We start from the raw sequence: 22,328 nt of genomic DNA, 5'->3' as shown, positions 1-22,328 counted from the left end.
TCCGATGCATCCTCTTCGCTGACTCAGCCGGTTCTACTTTCCTCCATAAGCCCCATTAATATTGATAGTTCCCCATCGAATTCCATTTTGTTTGCAAAGATGTTTCCAAGGAGTCCTTCGCCTGTCAAATGGGAGTGGGGCTCCGTTACTCCTGTAGTCCGAGGCTTGCTTAAAATGTTCTGAGCTCGGTAAATTTGTGAAGCAGGATGCTACCCTATTTACACATAGTCCAAGTGAGGCTCTCTCCTCTAACGGGTTAGGGACCACTAGTGGATTGTACAGTCCTAGCTGCCTGAGCACATGGAGGGCCACGACTCAGAATATGTCCGAGATGCCCACTTCCATTCCGTAGCAACTGGTATCCCAATTCTCAGGACCACTTAGTAGGCTACTCGGACATTGCCCATGGTTTACGAACTAGGGCGTGACTACAGTAACCCACACCATGAACCAATACGTTTAAAGAAAATCAAATTAAGTAATGAATAGGAACAAACACATGATGAATCTAGACATTTATAGAAATAGGAACATGAATGGGAAGAACTAACAAGATGACAGGTCAGTTTCAGAAGAGTGAGCAGTAAAAAAAGAAAGGAAACAAGAACAAACGTGAAAATGCAAATTGTTAAGGACAATATCCACATCTTTGTACACTGCTGTCTTCAAATGGATAGGCTTACTCCTCACCAATCCCAATTCTTCTGTATGGTATCCATTTCTTTCCAGCCTCTGATGGGCTCGATTCTGCTTTCCAGCTTCATCAGGAGGGCTTGCTTCAGCTTTGGGGGGGACATCTGACAGTTCTTCAGCCGTAATACGGGAAGTGTGAGATAAGAAAAAGCTGGATACACACAGGAAAAGGGATAGTAGAAGATTAGGATCACAGGACAAACACCAAAAGGAGAGAAAGAACTCATTGATTGGTTAAGATAACTAAGAGAAAAAACCAACAGGTGACAAATTGAGAAATTCTGTGTACTGGGCAAATTGGCCGTACGGTTAGGGGTGCGCAGCTGTCAACTTGGATCCAGGAGATGGTGGGTTCAAACCTCTCTGTCAGCAGCTCTGAAGATGGTTTTCCATGGTTTCCTATTTCCCATTTTCACACCAGGCAAATGCTGTGGGCTCTACCATGATTAAGGCCTCGGCCAATTCCCACCCCTAGCCCTTTCCTATCCCATCATTGCCGTAAGACCTATCTGTGTCAGTGTTACATCAAGCAGTTTTTTTTTTTTAAGGAAAGAAATTCTGTATATAGAAAAGTAGGAACATGAATATGACCAGGCTAAGCATATTGATGTAGCAGGTAGTGAGAAATCTGAAGGTTGGTTATAGTCTATTCAGCAATCTGCCAGACATTTTTATTTTAAAAAATTTTATTTTATGGCTTTTCATGCCAAAAGTGTCTTGAGGTCATGTTCAGCTTGTCTGGTGCAGGTTTTTCTATGTGACGCCCATGGGCAATCTGTGAAAGATCTCTGGATACATTTGGTGTTTACTCAACATTAACGATATCCACAGGATTAATTAGGACATCTCTCTTACAAACTGCTTTCCATGCCCTGAAGTTTCTTATATCTTGTAACTTCTTTTGCTCTTTTCTCGACAATGATATGGAACACTTTTGACATAATTTTACTACATTCTTATCATTAATTTACGTCATTTAAGTTGATCCTATTTTGAGCTCTATAACACCTCTGTGGGTGGGAGCATTGTTAAATACATTCACAATATCCTCTGCCTATTGTAAGATGTGATTTAAAGGGGGGTAAACACCTAGGGGCTGTCAACTTGGAGTGTGGGGTGATGATCACAGGGCATTTAGTTGAGTCTTGCATTACTCCCACTTACCTATGCCTGTTTCCTCTCTTTTATCTCCCCCTGTGGGTGGGGGGGCGCAGACGAAGAATTCACTCACGGTATCCCCTGCTTGTCGTAAGGGGCGACCAAGGGATGATCAAATTAGAACCATGAAACTACTTGTGATTAGTACCATCACGCGGGGATCACCATGGGTCACTTTTACTTGCGCGTAGTACCACTATGTTGGGTACCAAATTGATTTGTGATTAGTAGCAACCGAGAGCGTGACGGCTTTTACAGTACCTGTGATTAGTAGCACTATATGAGCAACACCATGGGATGAGGGAACCCATGGTTCTGGCTTGCCTATGATTAGTACCCACTTTATGAGGAACAACCCCGGGATAGTACGAGTCTCTGTGGTTAGTACCTTTATGTGATAAACACCATAGGTTTGGGTTGCCTGTAAATGGCGCTGCAATGTGCGAAACAGCGTAGGTCTGTAATACATGTGCGAATTTCATTACCTGTGAGTAGTACCGTAATGTGTGGAATACCGTGAGCCTACGCTATTCTTGATTAGTACCGTAACATGACAGATACCATGGTTGTACTTTCCTAGCGATAAGTACCATTGTGAGAGGTCGCTGACTTGGATTTTGGATCCCTTTCGACTGCAAGTATCATTGATTCAGTGTTGTTCTATAGAAGTAGTCCCTTGGTCAGTAATACTATTGCTCTACGCCAGCTTCTGTGCACGTGAGGCACTGTGGGTCGGTTCCACTGATCGTTTTAAATTCATATCCATCCATTCATTCTTCGTCCTCACGTTTTGAATTGTGGTCAGTGGATGTTTTTGGGTTTTTAATTTGTCATTTGATTTCGTCTCATTTCGTACTATTAGGGGCCGATGACCTAGATGTTACGCCCCTTTAAACAACAAGCATCATCATCATCTCTTTTATCTTTCCTACCCACTGTGGGTTTGGGTGGTAGAATACATTCATTTATCCGCTGCGTGTCATAAGAAACAACCAAACGGAGAACTTAGGGGTTCTCAAACCCCTCTAGGGACATCATGATCTTGACGTCAGCATGGGGGCTTGTATGTTCATTGATCCTGAGGGCTGTGCCAGCTCAGGGTTACCCATGCTGAATTGGCCTTGGAGTAGAGCTGTACTAACCAGGCAGTCTGTCCTCATCAAGGCAGCTTTGGTAGAATAGAGCAAGCGGTTACTCGAGGTTATGATGTTCGATACTGTGTTTGTCAAAATCGAGAAACATAAATCCGTGATTACCCCTAGTTACCTGAGAGGTGTCTGTGCTGCCTTTTCTTAATGTCTTTTTCTTTCTTTCTTTCTTTCCTATCCTAACCTCTGTAAGTTTCTCTTACTGTCTAGCCAGTCCCTCTGACTTGGGTAGTAAGGTTGTATGGAGATACAGCATCTTTCTCCCCCAGTCACGAGTTTCGGGTTGTGATGAGGTGATGCGCGGCTTCTGGGAGAGTAGTTGCTAAAATCCCACCTTCACATATCGGGCGCCCTCTGGAGTATGAAGCCTGACCTCGGCATGCAGAGTTCTGCTGAGGGTTGACTAAATATTTTCGTAGCTACTTGTGGGACCAAAAACTGAACCTAAGCTCAATTTAAAAAAAAAAAAAAAAAAAAAAAAACCAAGGCTGCGAGCCTTCAAACAGCATCTTTTAAAAGTAAGAAAAGGAGATAAACCCAATTGCATTGATTAGTGAATGCGATGAATGGTTACGTCAATTCATGGTAACTACCGGGATCGATGATAAGGGTTTTCTCCCTGAACATCTATTCTTAATTAGCAATTCGGTTGAATATATCGTTGATGGTGAAGTAGAAGAAAAGAGGAAGTTTGGTGACGGATCTGTTCTCTTCAAGTCAGCTTCGGTAGAACAGAGCAGGCGGTTACTTGATGTTATATAGATGTTGATTCCATAGGGAATCTGAAATATTTGTCTCGAATGAGTAAATTTATAATACCAATATAAATGGTCCAGGAATGAGTTAACTGGAAAATTTATAATGTCCAATAACGGACCATTTATATTGGTATTACTTGAGGTTATGAAGCATAAATCCCTGTACTCCTGCAAAGGAGTAATATTACACATACTGGGCGAGTTGGCCATGCGCGTGGAGGCGCGCGGCTGTGAGTTTGCATCGGGGAGATAGTAGGTTTGAATCCCACTATCGGCAGCCCTGAAGATGGTTTTCCTTGGTTTCCCATTTTCACACCAGACAAATGCTGGGGCTGTACCTTAATTAAGGCCACGCCGCTTCCAACTCCTAGGCCTTTCCTATCCCATCGTCGCCATAAGACCTATCTGTGTCGGTGCGACGTAAAGCCCCTAGCAAAAAATAAAATAAAAATATTACACATGGATTTGCTAAAGGCTTCCGATGAGGATATGGTCAGGAATCTTGCACGTTGGGCCATTACCGACATGAGGGGGTTAAAGAGGTGTGCCGTGATAAGCTGCTCAATAAGGCTGGTTTCATCTTAACATTTGATATTCAGTCACTTCTCGAACGCATCAAAGTAGTCTTGTAACTTTTGACTGTTTGTCTCCTCTGTGGGTGGGGGTGGAAGATTAACACCCACGGTATCGCCTGCCTGTCGCAAGAGGCGACTAAAAGGGGCCCCAGTGGCTCTGAACTTTGGAGCGTGGGTTGGTAACTACGGGGCCCTTAGTTGAGTCCTGGCATTGCTTCCACTTACTTGTGCCAGGTTCCTCACTTTCATCTATCCTACCTTCCTTGGTCAACACTTTTTCTTTTCCGACCCCAATGCCATTAGGTTTACCGGGCGAGTTGGCCATGCTGTTAGGAGCGTGCAGCTGTGAGCTTGCATAAGGGAGATAGTGGGTTCGAACCCCACTCTCGACAGCCCTGAAGATGGTTTTTCGTGGTTTCCCATTTTCACACCAGGCAAATGCTGGGTCTGTACCTTAATTAAGGCCACGGCCACTTCCTTCCCATTCCTAGGCCTTTCCTATCCCATCGTCGCCATAAGACCTATCTCTGTCGGTGCGACCTAAAACAAATAGGTATTAGGTTTGCGAGGGCTAGGGAGTCTTTCATTTTCATGCCCTTAATGGCCCTTGCCTTTCTATGGCCGACACCTTCATTTTTCGAATTGTCGGAAGCCTTCCATTTTTTCTCTCTGATTAGTGTTACATAGAGGATGGTTGCCTAGTTGTACTTCCTCTTAAAAAAGTAATCACCACCACCACCACTTTGACTGTTTGACCATACATTCTAGCTCCAATGAGGTGTTAAAACTGCCAAAAATTTGGCTACATCTAATTGGGTTGTCAAGGCTTGATGACCTGTAAAATGTGTGGAAAATTTGAGCATGATGGTGGCAAATGTGCGTCAATTGCGTGGGTGTGCATTCTCCCTTATCCAAGGAATGTCTCGCATTGAGGCAGGAGAAGAAGATCAGGAGATCAAAACTCTAGATAAACTTCCTTATCGTGTGGCCCGGAGTTCTCTGTCTTCTTCACCAAAAACGATCACGAAGGGACAGATCATGCCAGAGCTTTGTTCCTGGAGCAATAGAAGACATGCATGATCCGGAGTTTTAATTAAAAATGTGGCCAGAATATAGAAATAATAAGTCCAAACATGATAAAATTAAAATACAAAAATGTCACGTGACAAAAGTATGCCATCTCATTGGTCTGACGTCGTCGTCCAGGTAGGCTGTACTAGCAGACAAAATAACACATAGTGTGCTTTGAGAAACAGGATACAGTTCACAGATTTCTCGTTTATATTAGTGTCTGGTAAAGTTAAGTTCAGTTTCTATACATTGTGTAATAATGTTATTTTTTGGACCTAGAATGAATCTTGCACAGTCAATGAGGCAGAAAAGTTATAAATGGTGTATAGTTCTGATGTGCACTAATACATTGCATACCACCACAAAAAAAAAAAAAAAAAAAAAAAAATTGTGCCAAAGGACCGTAAAACTAGGAAGAAATGGGTTTTGGCGAGCCGGTGATGTTAATGCTGATTATTTAAGTATTCTCCAAACCTAAGCCAAGTTTTGGGTGATCCATGTCAAAGTAATAAACCTAGGTGTTTATGAACCAAATTGATTGCTCTAATTATACCAATTTATTTATCTTGGTATGTGACATTTATTTATTTATTTATTTATTTATTTATTTATTTATTTGCGGCCCTGCGGTGTAGGGGTAGTATCCCTGCCATTTACCCCGAGGCCCCAGCTTCATTTACCATCCAGGTCAAGGACTTTTACCTGGATCTGAGGGCTAGTTCGAGTCCACTCAGCCTACAATTACAATTGAGGAGCTAACTGATGGTGAGTTAGCGGCCCCGGTCTAGAAAGCCAAGAATAACGGCCGAGAGGATACGTCATACTGACCACATGACACCTCGTACTCTGTAGACCTTCGGGCTGAGCAGCGGTCGCTTATTACGCCAAGGCCCTTCAGGGCTGTTGCGCAATGGGTTTTGGTTTGATTTATTTATTTATTGAAGAATTTACATTTATAAACAAATTTAGGGCTACAACTAAATACTCTATAACAGGGGTTTCCAATTAGTAAGGGCTCGAGGGCCACATTGGAAACCTTAGGTATGATCGCGGGCCACACTTCAATAATAGGCCAATTTTCGTAAAATTCTACAATAGAACAGAGGTACCAGTATGAAATAATGTTCATAGTCCAATTGAAATGAAGGTTTGATAATTTTAATTGCTTAAAACACTGTTGTACATCAGCATAAATTAACACTGTTATACCCAGGACAATTGAATTCTGAAGAAGAGCACCCAGCAATGACAGTTCATTTGAATTAATATTTGACGAAAGACAAAAAAGAAAAAAATGCCTTAAGAATAACTGAAATTAATAATGTAGTCAAAACAAAACTTAAAGAAGGACAATTTAGTGGCAGTAGTGTGGTCGATCAGCTGAATCTACCAATGAACGAATGTCTACCTCCAGCTCTGTTGTTGCTAATCTCAAAAGATGCAGCAGGGAAGAATCTGAAAGTCGACTTCTGTATTGATTTTTAATGAATTTCATAGATGAAAAAGCACTTTCACATATATATGTGCTCCCAAACATTGAAGTCATTTTTAGTCCAAATTGTCTTAACTTTGGGTATTTTTTGCTGGGTAGCAGTTTAAAAAAATGTGATCCCTTGTCTTGTCTGTAGGAACGTATCGGCTTGTAGATTGCACAGCTCAAGTTGTAGTTGTGGTTCTTGTTCCTTGGTTGCAGCACCAAGAGGATTCATGTAAAGTTGTATACTGCTTTTCAGAATTTCAGTTTCCTTGAATCGTGTGTTGAATTCTTCAATGATCTCTTGAATGTGTGAACTGAAATCTGAAAAATGAATGGTTTCTTGGTCCTCATCTACCACTAATTGTAGACAGCAGGGGAAATGAGTCAGTTCATTGTTTTCTAAAGAACGTTTGAAAATTTTCACTTTGTTTCGAAATCCATTAACAGTTCCCACCATATCTGACTCCTCATGGTTTCTTCCTTGAAGATTCAGGTTGAAGGTATTAAGGTGATTTGTGATGTCTGTTAGGAAAGCTGATTAAAAACTCTGGGCTTTGAATTTTCTCTTCTAGTTCTGAGGTATCTGACGAGACACACTTATTAAGAAATTCAGGGATTTCCTTGTGAATTGCCAAAAAAAAAAAAAAAAAAAAAAAAAAAAAACACGTTGAAGGCACTTCCCTGCACTCAGCCACCTTACATGGTTGTAAAGCAGCAAGTCTCCATATTCTGCGTCAATTTCCAGCAGAAACTGTTTGAATTTTCTATGCAAAAGGGCTCGATTTCCACCTTTTAACATTAATAATTGTAACCACAAGCTCAAAACTTCCGTTTTCTTAATTGATTTCCCACACAACGCTCCCTGATGAATGAGACAGTGGATCATTGGACATGTTACGCCATTTTCTTTTAGCAGTCCCGTCAGTCCTGTCTTCACCCCTGTCATTGCTGGTGCTCCGTCTGTCGCAATGGCTGAGCATTTAGTGAAGCCTCCAGTTCTTTTAACAGCATCATAAATTTCCCTCCCTTTTGTTGTTCCTTGAAGAGAGCAGACATCAAATAGCTCCTCTTTACTACTGAAGTACCGAGCTCGATAGCTGCAGTCGCTTAAGTGCGGCCAGTATCCAGTATTTGGGGGGTAGTAGGTTCGAACCCCACTGTCGGCAGCCTTGAAGATGGTTTTCTGTGGTTTTCCATTTTCACACCAGGCAAATGCTGGGGCTGTACCTTAATTAAGGCCACGGCCGCTTCCTTCCCACTCCTAGCCCTTTCCTGTCCCATCGTCGCCATAAGACGTATCTGTGTCGGTGCGACGTAAAGCCAATAGAAAAAAAAATACTACTGAAGTCTTTGAAGATGGTGTATACAAATATTAGTAGCTGACTGACATCTGACCGATCAGTGCTTTCACCAAGGCATAGCGAGAAATATGTGCTTTCCATAACCAATTTAATGAGCGCTTTTTCTACTTGTTCTTTCATATCGCTGACCCTTCTCTGTACTGTTTGGTTGGAAAGTGGCACTGATTCAAATTTCTCAGCCATTTTAGCATCTCCAAAAGCCTTTGCCATTTCCATAGCGCACTTTTTAACAAGACTGCCATCAATGAAGGTTTCTTTTTCCTTTGCAAGTTCAAACGACACTGCGTAGGAGGCGTACAGAGAAGGCGACTGATTTTGTAAGACTTTACCAAACATATCTGTTTGCTGTTTTAATTTCTTTTTGAAGTCTGCAACCAGTGCGTGCCGAGCTTCTTCCTTATATGCTGCATACTTTTTCTCATGCATTGTTGAGTAATGTTATTTAACATTGTACTCCTTCGGCACAGACAGTATTTGCATGTAGACCAAACACTGAAGCTTCCCACTGTTGTTAGTAATTAAATAGCCACTCTCCCAGCTTTCCTTGTAAATTCTGTTTTCTTTTTCATTTTTGTGTTTCACTGAGGTTTCGCTCATTTTCTGTTCGCGTAAAAGATCCAAGCACTTCACACTCAATATTAAACAAAGCCTCCAAAATGGACAGTATGGTAACTTGTGAAACTTCACTACACGCCAAGCAAGCGCGACTGAGTGTGTGGAGACGGGACGAATAGCCAGCAAGCCTTACCGGGCGAGTCTACTGCTGCGTGAGTGAAGGGGATGGAGGTCCGCTCTTGCCGCATCATGCACTGTGAGATACAGCGCATCGCTTGTAGAACAGCTGACTTAAATCTTTATCAACTTCATTTGCTTATTATTTCTATATCCTTTTCAGAGCAGCCACTTGCTGTTATGAGTGTCTTTTATGCATTTCATTAACATTAGTGATTAGAATTCAGTTTCTGTGGAGTTGGGACTGGTTTCACATGAATGTGAAGATTCTTTGTATCAAGTAGGCAGTGCATTTCTACGAAAACATTTTTAGACAGGTTGGAAATTATGAAACAGTTTGAATGTTGCACATCGTACATGTCTGCATGACAATTCAAATGTTTTTATGTCATCATTAAGATATGTATGGCAGTATTCAAACGTAAGTTATTGAAAAATATTCCCAAATGTTTAAATGTTGATTTTATATTAATTGTGGCAAGATATACATGCAAGTGAAAATGATATCCATACAAAAATATATGTTCTCGCAAGAATGAGGGTTTGTTGTTTATAAGTTTCATTTCCGTATTGATAGATATTACTTTACAAAAAACAATATATAAATGAGTCTCCACCTTATCAATACAAGTTTATTTTACATTAAGCAAGTAAATATAGTCAAGACTAGTTTCGACCCCTAGGGGGTCATCCTCAGTTGACATGCATTAAAGAAATATATTATTTACAAAAACATCACATGTAGTGGTAAAAGCTTAAATTAATTTAGGAATAGGGTTAAAATTTCTAAATAAAAGCTATTTGCTTTGTATAGGCATTAAGTAATACTGTTAAAATGGACATGTAGCTAAGACAGTGGTATATGTATGCCATATATGCCTAGTTAAAAACACATTACATTAATGTTATTGATATGTGGTGCTACATGTATATTGTATTGGAATAAATGGGGTTGACGAATTTTCACAACAGTCTTAGATATAGCGTTCCGATAAAATGGGTCCGTAAAAATCTTTATATGTAAAACGGTAAATATTTGAATAATCCACTGCAGATCAGGTAATACATTAATTACATATCTGGAGATATATTAGGCAGCTTCTAATGTTGAAGTTATTAGATATCTTAAATATATAAAAATGGAGCATGTTTTTCCATCCGTATGTCGTGTTGTTTTAAATCGGTGACATTTGTCAGAACGTGTTGAAATTATGCGTCTTGATGCACGTTGATTTTATCATGGAAGCGTATATGTTGTAAGAACAAGGTACAGTATGTAAGGTGTTGGAACCGTGCATTCTTTGTAGCTGCCTGTTGAGATCTGAAACGTGTTGCTCTGAGATTCAACCAAGAGCAATAGGCTTTATAAACTGATTTTAGTATCTGAGATACATGCCAGTAAGGTGTTACATTGATATTTTAGTAAAAAGTGTTCAAACCAATTTCATACATTTTCATATGACTAATCAATAGCCAATTTGTGTAATTCATGAACCAACTTTAAATGTACATTGTTAAACTTGCCACTATTGTATTGCACAAATGTATGTATATTCCACATTGTATAACCTAAAAATTTGATGGTAGTAGCATAAAAATAATATGTGTCTTCATGATGCACACTAGTCAGTCAACCACCTACCAGACATACCAACATTTATGATCGGTTTAAATTAATTTAAGCTTTTACCACTACATGTGATGTTTTTGTAAATAATATATTTCTTTAATGCATGTCAACTGAGGATGACCCCCTAGGGGTCGAAACTAGTCTCGACTATATTTACTTGCTTAATGTAAAATAAACTTGTATTGATAAGGTGGAGACTCATTTATATATTGTTTTTTGTAAAGAATGAGGGTTTTACATTTTTAAAAAAAAATCTATTCAGATCAAGTGAATACTTAAAAACAGGAAATAACGAATTAGTTCTGACTTGGGATAATTTTTTGAACAAGCTATGAAATATTTTTGCTACATTATCTTCAAATTTCTTAAAAAATATATATAATTTTTCCAAAGCTCTCGTGGGCCACACAATATGGCACCGCCTTTTGGAAACCCTTGCTCTATAATATAATTGAAAGTAGACCTAAGCATGTACATCATGAAAAAAAAAGGAAAACAATGTGAATTTAGAAAAAAAAGTTTACAAACCCAATGCTTGTCGGTTGGGGTGGTCTCAGTCTTATAAGTTAATTATGCTCATTAATAATAATAATAAAACTAATATTAAAGAAATAAGTAACAGTTGCACATACTGTAGTGAAAATACATTAATACAAATAATAGTGATGTTGGTGTTTAAAATATTGTCCAAACTTAGCCTAAGTTTTATATTATACATGCCAAATCAGTAAACAAAAAGGTAGAAAGCACAGCACCCAAAGACATTCCTATATTGAGTTATTAATGTGTCACCAAGACTGTTTTTGATTGATATGCTCAGCTTGTGAAAAACTAGAGAAGTGAACTAAAGATATTTAATCAATGTATATTTTTCAGGAATGACAGGTAATAGTACTATAATGCTAGCCATATTGTTATATCTCCTGAAGTCCAACTTGTTACTTTAGTAGTGTTGAAAGCCTGAAAAATTAATGTGTTTTCTAATAATGGAAACCAATCTAGAAATAAATTGTTAAGGTGATTTAAGTGATTTCTATTCATGTTCCTTGTTATTCTAATACTTTGAGTTACAGTACATTGCACGAATATAAAAGATACCTCTTACCAATTTGCTTTTGATCCGCGAATTTCTGCAGCCACAAAACAGTCGCTAATTTTTTAGAATAATGCCATCATGATGGCATCCACACATGGTGGATTGTCTAACTGTGCTTTTTTAACCCTTCTTCTGTTGTTTTGAAGTTATTCGCGATCACGAATAATAAAAATTCGACTTTTAGTAACAGCTGATGCACAATGGCTGTGGTACTGGACGGTGACATCACAGCCCACCGCCTGCGTCACAGGACATTCACTCGCCTTGCGGAAAGAGATTTTAAAATGCCATATATTTTTAATGATAGAAACAAAGCAACTTATCACAATGTAATATGTTTTCAAACTATTTCATTGGTGTACTATTCAAATAAAATTTTTGTGAAAATAATGCGTGTTCTCTATTACACCAAGGTCAGAAACATCAACCACTAACCACCTAAAATTACCTTCTGGTGAGCCATTTTGTGCTGACATCCAGGAAGAGCTCTTTCCAGGCACGTTCGGCTGGAAAGTCCTCACCTACCTGGGTGGCGGGGGGGGGGGAGAGGAGAGGAGGAATTCCTTCCCAATCAGGGCTTGTTGAAAGTCTTCCAAGTCTGCCAATGCCCAATGCCCACAATAAAAAGGAGAAGAGGAAACTCCAGTGCTCTCCTAAAACATTGGAGAAGCAGCTTTCTCGAAACCAATCGGGGTAGGTCATCCATGAAGAAACCCAGCAAACCAGCTGCCGGTTCTCCTCTAAAGGATAAGCAAATGGTGGGAAAGAGTGCATCAACGTCCTCCTGCTTGATCCCTTTCTGGGGAACCCATTTCTGCCAGGAAGAAGGCACACTGTTCCAAATTAGAGAGCTCACTGCCTACGGAGTCCTCAGCTGCCAGGTCATCCTTGACTGCGGAAACCGCTGAGACTAAATCACTCATTATCTTACATGGTGACAACGATTACAAATGTCAAATAGCTAGGCGAAAGAAGGACAAGCAATTGCCATAATTTGATCAGGCTATTAATCCTCCCATTGTCATTATTACAGTGGAACTGCAATAGTTATCAATGTCTTTCTTGCTGAGTTATGTCAACTAATATCCGTCTGTTCGGCCTCTATAGTCTGTCAGCAGGAATCTCGTTTGAGACATGCATACGGGCATGACTATGAGGGGATATCTTCTTTCATCCAAGACCGAGTAACTGTGGATGGCGGGATGACTGGTGGGGTTTATATCCTAGTCTCCTCTGACATCTTCAGTGGCGAAGTGCCGCTACTAACTCAGCTGTACACAGTTGCAGTTCACACTCCATTGCCGGTGGTGCCAGCTGTGTGACCCGTGTGCTATCCTCCGGACTATGACTTTGACATGCATGAACTCCAAGATTTAATCGCTCAGTTACTTCCTCCTTTCATCTTGCTGGGTAATGTGAACACCCGTAATATCCTCTGGGGTTCTCCGTCTTCCTGCACTAGGGAGCGGATTTTTGACAATTGATCAACAGATCAATCTTTTTCTACTCATCACAGGGGAACCTACTCACTTCAGCAGCGCATATTCTTCCACCTGCATGTCACCTTGTGCAGTAATGCGCTGGTTCCTCTGTTAGTGTCAAGTATACAGTGACCTTTGTGATCGTGACCACTATCTGATTCTTCTCACGTTCTTGAATCAAAGACGGTCTGAAGTACCGAAGTGCTGGTTACTTTGGTGGGCAAATTGTCCAGAGTTTTCAAAATGCACTTAATAGCCGACAAGATATTGGGGTCTGTTGACGACCACGTTTGTTCCATTACAAATGGAATTCTGACTGTTGCAGAGGAATCAGTGCTGTCCTCATCTGGTGTACCTCACCAGAATCAAGTCCTATGGTGGACCGACAAAATTACAACAGCCATAGGTGATCACAAACAGGCTTTTAAGCATTATCGTTGGAATCCTATAATGGCCAACCGTATTGCATTTAAGCACTTCCACGCTAAAGCCCATTTCTTGATTCAAGAGAGTGAGCCCCTTGTCTCACAGAGGATCGAACGATCAAAAGCAACCAACTGTCATCGAGCATTGAGTACTAACGACTAAATTCATTTACCTTGTCACACTCATCATCGATCGAGAGGGATTGACTGCATGAAAACAGCTGATGCTCCCGCCCAGTACCGTACAGGCTACAGACGTATTCATAATCATATTCACAAGCAGAAAAGAATGTGTTGTGAAAGCGATAATTCTGGTGAAGATATTATTCTAATGTATGAATAGGCCTATATTAGGAGAAAGAAAAGAACCAGGTGATCGCAGTGGCCAAGGCAAATTTTCCTTAAACATGAGAGCCTTGGAGAATTCCACCAACTTGTGCCTTTGTTGTGGAATGATGAAGAAAAATTCGGGAACTAGTACCGAATGTCCATCAATACTTGTAAGGAATTAGTGGAAAAAGTGAAGTCACTAATAGACATCAGACAAACAAATTACAGGAAAAGTGTAAGTTTTGAGGAAATGCTAACAGTATCGTTAAATTCATTATTCACAATGATTTTTAAAGGTTTAAAGTTAGAAGTGATGTTCACCTCCGAAACAACTTTGTCCATGGCAAAATATATAAAATAATAGTGGCATGTACATTTCGTTGCATTCTACAGGTTGCTAATAAAGTATTGATTTAAAAACAGGGACTGAAAACAACAGATGCATTTATGTACATCAGTTTGAATTCATAATTTGGAGGTACTACAATTAACAGTGGAAATATATTTATTTAGGCCTACTGGTTTCTGGCCACTGGTGACTTGTACATGTCTGCATCTTGCAGATTTAGGATTGCTCACAATACAATCAGTGAATTTGTTCCTATTATATGTGATGCCATTTATAGAGCATTACAGCCAGAATTCTGGGTGAAAATTACAACAAAAGCCTCTCAGCAGTGGCTCATTTTACTTCAGTTATAAGACTTTATTACCATTTATGGTTATTTTTTTAATGATGGTTCTTTGAACACAATTACTGTCTTTTCAAATGATATTTTGAGGTGTTTATTAGATGGAGATTAACAGCTTTTAATTTTTTTTTTCATACCACTTGGTGGGGCCCCACCTACCAAAATAATAGATGTATCAAGAAATGCTTTCAGTCAAAATTTACATTACCTAATGTAGACATAGGTTTTCTAGTTTCATTACAATCCTGTAAATAATTTTGAAAAGAAAAATGCACATATGTTCTGAATATTGTGAAATTGAGAAAAACAAGAAAAAGCAATGAAGTTCCTTTCACTGTTTAAAATCCCCCCCATAACGGTATTCTTTCTCTCCCTCATGATCCTCTGCAAATCTCTTGTTGCTTCTCCTCTTCTTTGTTATTGTGCCATGTTCAGAATAGTAGCATATCGCTTTCATGACAAGCATGTTGCTGAATTGTATCTTCTGTGCAAAGAACCCATGTCCAAATCCAAACTTTGCAAGAATGACAATCCTGTCTTTATTTACATCATTGGAGGCTACAGCAGCTTTGAAAGCAGCTAATTTTACCGAATAACTGTGAAGAAAGGTTGAAGTTGTCTATGGACGTCTCTTCCAAAGTAGAAAATTTAAATGGAGAACTGGACATGGAAAGAAGGATACAGCTGGGAGTGCCTTTTACCACCAGGCACAGAGATTAATATGGAATAAAGATGTATCATTGAAGGCTAAAGAAGTAATGTGCAAGGGATATAACTTACCTATAATGACAGATGCAGCAGAAACCTGGACAGCAACTCGGAGAGATGTGAGTTGAGTACAGGCAGCTGAATTCTATTTGTGAGGAGTATGGTGCAGAAGACAAGGAGGGATAGAGCGAGAAGTACAGACATACGAAAAGAGCTAAATGTGCTAAAACTAAATGACAAACTGGAACAGAACACATTGAGATGGTTTGGACATGTCGAACAGATGAAAGAAGAAACACTGCCAAGACAACCACTGGAAAGACAGTTGACAGGGAAGGGAGGACAAGGAAGACCAAGATTATGGTGGATGGGCTATGTGAAGAACAACATAGGTCAATGGAACCTGGACTGAAACACAGTGTTGGATCAAATCAAAATCACTTTATTTGCAAATGAGGTGTCTACCTCAGTTGTAAAATGATACACAAAAATTATTATTATTATTATTATCATTATTATTATTATTATTATTATTATTATTATTAAGGACTAAATTTTAAATTAAAAGGAAGACATTTTCCTAAAATACAGTATTATGCAATTTACGCTAACAATTTTTCTATTACACAGACAGCTCATCCTTCATAAATTTATATTCTTTGCAAAATTCTACTCAAATATCTTCTGTACTTACACACACATAATCAACTCATATACAGTATGTGGAATCACTTCAAATAATATTATACAACTGCTATACAATTTAAATTTACATTGCATTTTTAAAAAACCCCATTTTGGTACCTAACATGGATGAGGGATAGTGGAGAGACAGACAGGTCGAAGTGGAGAGGAACCACATTTGCCTCCACCCAATGTTAGTTGGAAAAGCAGAAATGATGATGATTATTATTATTATTATTTATTTTAATCATACTTTGTATATGTTATTCACTGTATGAGGTGATTAGTTTTCAGTAAAATAAATTATATTCATTACCTGCATAGTTGTGTTTATGTGCTTATTTTCATTTATAAAAGATGATGATGATGATGATGATGATGCTTGTTGTTTAAAGGGGGCCTAACATCGAAGGTCATCGGCCCCTATTTATAAAAGAAGGGGATGCATAGATGTCACCAGATTTTCAAAGTGGTCCATGACACAAAAGAAGGTTTAAAACCCCTGGCTTAATGCGACTGTGATTGATCATATGGAAATCTCTGTTCAGAGTCTGGTGTCATTAGCCCTATATTTTTATTCTGTTTCCAACAACATTATAGTATATTTTTATTCTGTTTCCAACAACATTATAGCACCTTTAAATACTGTTGTGTTCCTGTAAAATAATAAATGGCTTATGGCCTCCGGCGAGGCCTGCCGTAAGCTCTTTCGAGATGACGCCCTATAGGCGACATGCGTGTCTGTGTGGATTGGGTTCTACCTTAAGATGAATTCTAATGCTGAAGACGGTCCCCATATCAGAAGAATGAATCATTGAAGTTTAAAAGACCTGACCCAACCATGAATCAAACCCAGGACTCCTTGGATCAAAAGCCAGCATGTCTGCATACTCCATTTATCCATGGAGCTAAACTGTTTTCTAGTATGAAATGTTTTAGTTTTCTCTTCCCATGGCTTTCACTTACTGTATATACAGAACAAAATAGAAAAACATCATGTGATTGACAAGCGTCTTCTTTTATGTAGCGAGAAATCCCCCAAAGTCCTGGTGAACCTCTTAAGCATGGTTTGAACACTAAACTTCAGGGCACACTTCCAAATCCTGAATATTGCAAAGTCTGTAGTGTATGGGGTAGAATCCTTTATTTTTAAAACAATATTAGTGTGGATCGTGCTTGGACAACTTTACATCCAGGGTGAGTATAACCTTAATACTCTTAGTATCACAAGTCAGTAATCTGTTACAGCTTACATTATGACCATTTTAATGGAGGTAGAAAGTATTTTTGGAGGAACAAAGTTGTTAGAAGTTGAGGGTATTACTTCATAAATGGGGGTAAAAATACTTTGGTAGTATGGAAATATTATTTTGTTCCAGAATATTTTGGTCTTTAAGCGGTGGTCAAATTAAAGAAAGTAATTGCACATTTTAAGTTAATTCTTTATTATAATCCACTATTAATGCCAAAATGTATCCCAATTCTGTTAATGAAAGGTGACAAAAGGGAGGTGTGCATTACCAATTTATTGAGTTAAGTAAACTCACGTTCTCATATTCCTTGAGGTGATGCAACTCTTTTCAGGCACACCACCACTGGAGGCGAGATTCTTGTACTGTTTTAACCAGATACCAGCCCTCCTGGTATTCTTAAATTTCTGACTTCCGGGAATAGAATTCGGGCATCTGAGGACAGCAGCTATAGTAGTAAACGTTATGCTAGGGAGGGGGACATTTATTCGGGTAATATTTGCTCATTGGTGAAGAAGACCGCATAATTTTGAAGAAGTTTTTGGTGGAAAAAATCACAATAAAATTATTACATTTCATGTAAATATCATATCAGACCTTTGTTAACAGGAAACGGATATTTTTACATCACAGTGAGCAGAGTGGAAACACGTGTAAACATGCTACGGCTATGGAGCGAAGCTCTGCATTCTGGAAACGAGTGGGTTTGAGCTCCATTGTCAGCTGTCCTGAAAATGGTTTTGGGTGGTTTACCATTTTCACTCCCAGGCAAAAGCCGGGACTGTACTTATTCGTAGGCCACAGCCGATTCCTTCCACCTCCTTACCCAATTTCTTTCACCATCATTCATTCCATCTTCATTAGCTCCTCAAATGAGGTTGGCATCAGGAAGGGCTTCCGGCCATAAAAACATGCCGTACAATTTCATGTCATTTCATGTATGTAAGGTAGCATTAAGGGCGACATCTTGCTTAACAGAATTTTCATCGAGCGCTCTCAGAACGGTTTAAGCAAGCCCCTTACCTACGGAAGTAATGAAGTCCCACACTCAGTCGACAGGCAAGGGACTCCTTGGAAACAACTTTGCAAACGAAGTGGAATTCGATGGGGAATTATCAATATTAATGGAGGGAAGAAAGAAAGTAGAACTGGCAGTCAGCAAAGAGGATGTGTTAGGAGTTAATGCTATTCGGGTAAGAGAGGGTTACAAGGAAGAGATAGGAGACTATAAAGTGAACCTGACAGTGTTAAAAAGGGAGGGGCAGAGTGTGGGATAGGGCTGTTCATCAGGAATACTATGGCGTGCAACATAGTTTCTGTTAGGCACGTAAATGACCGTATGATGTGGGCAAATATGGCAGTTCTAGGAATTAGGACTAGAATTATCTCAGTGTACTCACCATGTGAGCGTGCAGATGAAGTTGACAAGTTTTATGAAGCATTGAGTGATATAGTTACGGCCAACAGCAAGGATAGGATAGTTCTATTGCGAGAGTTGGAAATCAAACTGAAGGAAAATAGACAGAAGTACATGGATATTATTAGTAACAATTTCCAAACAGTAAGCATATTCAGGATACACAGTAGAAAGTATTGGAACTGGCTCCAAAAAAGGACAGATGCAGGCGGGGAAGTGTATGTAAATGAAAGAGAGCGAAACAAATACTTGTTGAATCCAAGAAGAAGTCCTGGGAAGATTTCGGTAATAACCGGGAAAGGCTAAGTCAAGGTGCAGGGAAACCTTTCTGGACAGTAATAAAGAATTTCCTCCGCTGTAACTCCTTCTCGAGTAAGAAATTTTATAATTATGCGTTGCGCAGTGGGTGTGTGTGTGTGTGTGTGTGTGTGTGTGTGTGTGTGTGCACCTGTTGCTCCAACATCATGAGCGTTACTGATGAAACAGCGGAAAATATCTAACAGCACACTCTCTGATTAGTGTTGTGAGTAAATAAGGTGAACTCAAATCCCAGGGAATCACTGGACAGGTTGAAGGAACATTTTTGAAAATCTCAACATAAAAGGAAATCTTACTGGTGAGATTGTGAACAACCGAGCTCATGGGAAGGAGGACAGTGATGTTGGTGAAATTATGCTTGAGGAAGTGGAAAGGGTGGTAAATAAACTCCATTGTCATAAAGTAGCAGGAATAGATGAAATTAGACCTGAAATGGTGAAGTATATTGAGAAGTCAGGGAAGCTTGTAAGGGCAGCTTGTAAACGTAAAAAGAAGGTGTATCAGAAATGGCTCCAAAAAAGGACTGATGCAGACAGGGAAGTGTACGTAAATTAAAGAAACAGAGCGAAACAAATACTTGTTGAATCGAAGAAGAAGTCTTGGGAAGATTTTGGTATTAACCTGGAAAGGCTAGGTCAAGGTGCAGAGAATTGGCTTCATATAAATGGGATTTTATTTTTTATTTAAATTCATTTATTGAAAAATACAAGGCAATTACAATTTATTTTTCCACATAGTTTCCTGCTTTGGAAATGCATTTGTCCCAGCATATGGGCAGCTTTTTGATGCCCTCATTGTAAAAGAAACAGGGTCATATCACCAGCCAGTTGCGCATAAAGTCTTCCATACTTATCGTTTTCAAATCGTAGCCCTCCTAGAGCTTCTTTAAGCGGTTCGAGCAAATGAAAATCGCAGGGCGATAAGTCCGGGCTGTAAGGAGTGTGATCAAGTGTAGTCCAGTGCATTTTCTGTAGCTTGGAGACAGAGCTGCAGTATGGGGCCACGCATTGTCGTGGAGGTGGATGACCTGTCGAATCGGTTGTTTTAGTCATTTGCGGCGATATGCAACCCTCGCCTTGTTCAAAAGCTCGCAGTTGTAAGCAGCATTGATTGTGCATCGCCAATGCAAAAAATCAACCAGCAATAATGTCTTTAAGCACACAAATATTTTCGTCTTTAATGCTGGTCTGAGGACGGCGATCGTGTTGCTGATTTTCCGCACGTTCTTGTCCTTCCTTGAACTTTTTATGCCAGGCAAACACACGCATCCTTGACAATGTTTGATCACCAAACTGTGCAGTCAATCTCTGGCAAATTTCCTCCACTGTAACTCCTTTTCAAGTAAGAAATTTTATAATTATGCGTTGCGCAGTGGGGGGGGGGGGTGCACCTGTTGCTCCAACATCATGAGCGTTACTGATGAAACAGCGGGAAATATCTAACAGCACGCTCTCTCCATCCCTAATGGTCCTGCTAATCATAGCAGAAGCGCAGGGTCAGTCTTACCAACTGTTGATGTTCAGGAACAAATATCCCTTTTATATTTGATCGACATTTGTAGTAATAAGATTAGCATGGAGTATTGGTAAGGTACCTTCATATAGATAAATCAGTAATTGCACCTATCTATAAACAAGGGAACAGGAAGGATTGCAACAATTATCAGGGTATCTCATTGTTCAGTGTACCAGGCAAGGTGTTCACTGTTATCTTGGAAGAGGAGGTGCGATCAGTGGTTGAGAGTAAGATGAAAACCAGTGTGGTTTCAGACCACAAAGGGGCTGTCAGGAACAGATTTTCAGTATGCACCAGGTAATTGAAAAATGCTATGAGAGGAATAGACAGTTATGTTTATGTTTCGTAGCTCTAGAGAAGGCAGAGTACTGAGGGTAAAGATGTTTGCTGTACTGGGGGACTATGGGATTAAAATTATTAAAATCAATCAAAGGCATATTGACAAGTGGGATGCCGTGAGAATTGATGGTAAAATGAGTTCTCGGTACAAGGCTGTAATCTTTCACCTTTGTTGTTCATAGATTACATGGATTATTTGCTGAAAGATATTAAGTGGCAAGGAGGGATTCAGTTAGGTGAAAATGTACCATAGTTAGCAGTCTGGCCTATGTCGATGACTTGATCTTAATGGGAGATTGTGCCAAAAGTCTGCAGTCTGATATCTTGGAACTTGAAAATTGGTGCAGTGATTATGGTATAAAAATTACCTGTGTTAAGACTAAATTGATGTCAGTAGGTAAGAAACCCAAGAAAATTGAATGTCAGATTGGCAATACAAAGCTGGAACAGGTCGATAATTTCAAGTGTTTAGGACGTGTGTTCTCCCAGGTTGTTAATATAGTAAGTGAGATTGAATCAAGGTGCAGTAAAGCTAATGCAGTAAGCTTGCAGTTGCAATCAACAGTATTCTATAAGATGAAAGTCAGCTCCCGGATGAAACTGTCTTTACATCGGTATGTTTTCAGACCAGTTTTGCTTTACAGGAGTGAAAGCTGGATGCACTCAGGATATCTTATTCATAACTAAAAGTAGTAGATATAAAAGTAGCGAGAATGATTGCTGGTACAGAAGGTGGGAACAATGGCAGGAGGGTATTTGGAATGAGGAAATAAAAGGTAAGTTAAGAATGAACTCAATGGATGCTTGGTGGTGGGGTCATGTGAGGTGAATGGAGGAGGATAGGTTACCTAGGAAAATAATGGACTTTGGTATGGAGGGTAAGAGGAGTAGAGGGAGACCAAGACAATGATGGTTAGATTCAGTTTCTAACAATTTAAAGATGAGAGGTTTAGAGCTAAATGAGGTCACAGAACTACTTAGAAATAGAGGATTGTGTCAGTGATTAGTAAATATACAAGGCCTTGCAGACTGAATGCCAAACAGTATAACAATCTATAATGAAGTTGTATGTATGTATAGCATCATCATGAGTCGTGTAACTCATTGCTGAGCGTCGTGACCCATTTGACTTCACACAATATTCTGGATTAAGCAGCACCAACTTTGACGATGTTCAGCTTCTCTTAAAGCCTGCTGAAGAGTCAGGCCGGTGGTGCGGAGAACTGGATCGATCCACCTGCTCATTGTCCTTCCTCATGGTCTTCTGCTGACAACTTTGCCTTCCATGATACACTTCTCCAGATTTTCACTGTCCCGTCTTCCAATGTGTCAGAAGAATTGGACGATTCTCCTTATGATGCGAGAAGAGAGACGTTTGGAGATATTCAGTTCTCGTATAATAGATGCATTAGTTCTTCTTTCCATCCAAGATACACGGAGCATCCTTCTCCAACACTACACCTGAAAGCG

The 22,328-nt window shown here is 39.6% G+C and overlaps 1 protein-coding gene across 3 annotated transcripts in view; it reads left to right on the top strand.

Moving 5' to 3' along the window:
* Hmgs (hydroxymethylglutaryl-CoA synthase) overlaps positions 1-22,328 on the top strand; it is a 245,140-nt gene that overhangs the window by 7,448 nt on the left and 215,364 nt on the right. Inside the window, exon 1 of one of the 3 annotated variants that reach the window (XM_067141613.2) lies at positions 17,192-17,216. The exons of the other annotated variants lie outside the window; for them this stretch is intronic. The gene's annotated coding sequence lies outside the window, so the exon portion shown is untranslated. Of the gene's footprint in view, positions 1-17,191; positions 17,217-22,328 lie in introns of those variants that run through there. 3 annotated transcript variants of the gene reach the window in all.

Source organism: Anabrus simplex, chromosome 1, assembly GCF_040414725.1.
Source record: "Anabrus simplex isolate iqAnaSimp1 chromosome 1, ASM4041472v1, whole genome shotgun sequence".
Taxonomy (NCBI): Eukaryota; Metazoa; Arthropoda; class Insecta; order Orthoptera; family Tettigoniidae; genus Anabrus; species Anabrus simplex.
This window is presented reverse-complemented; position numbering and strand designations above follow the sequence as displayed.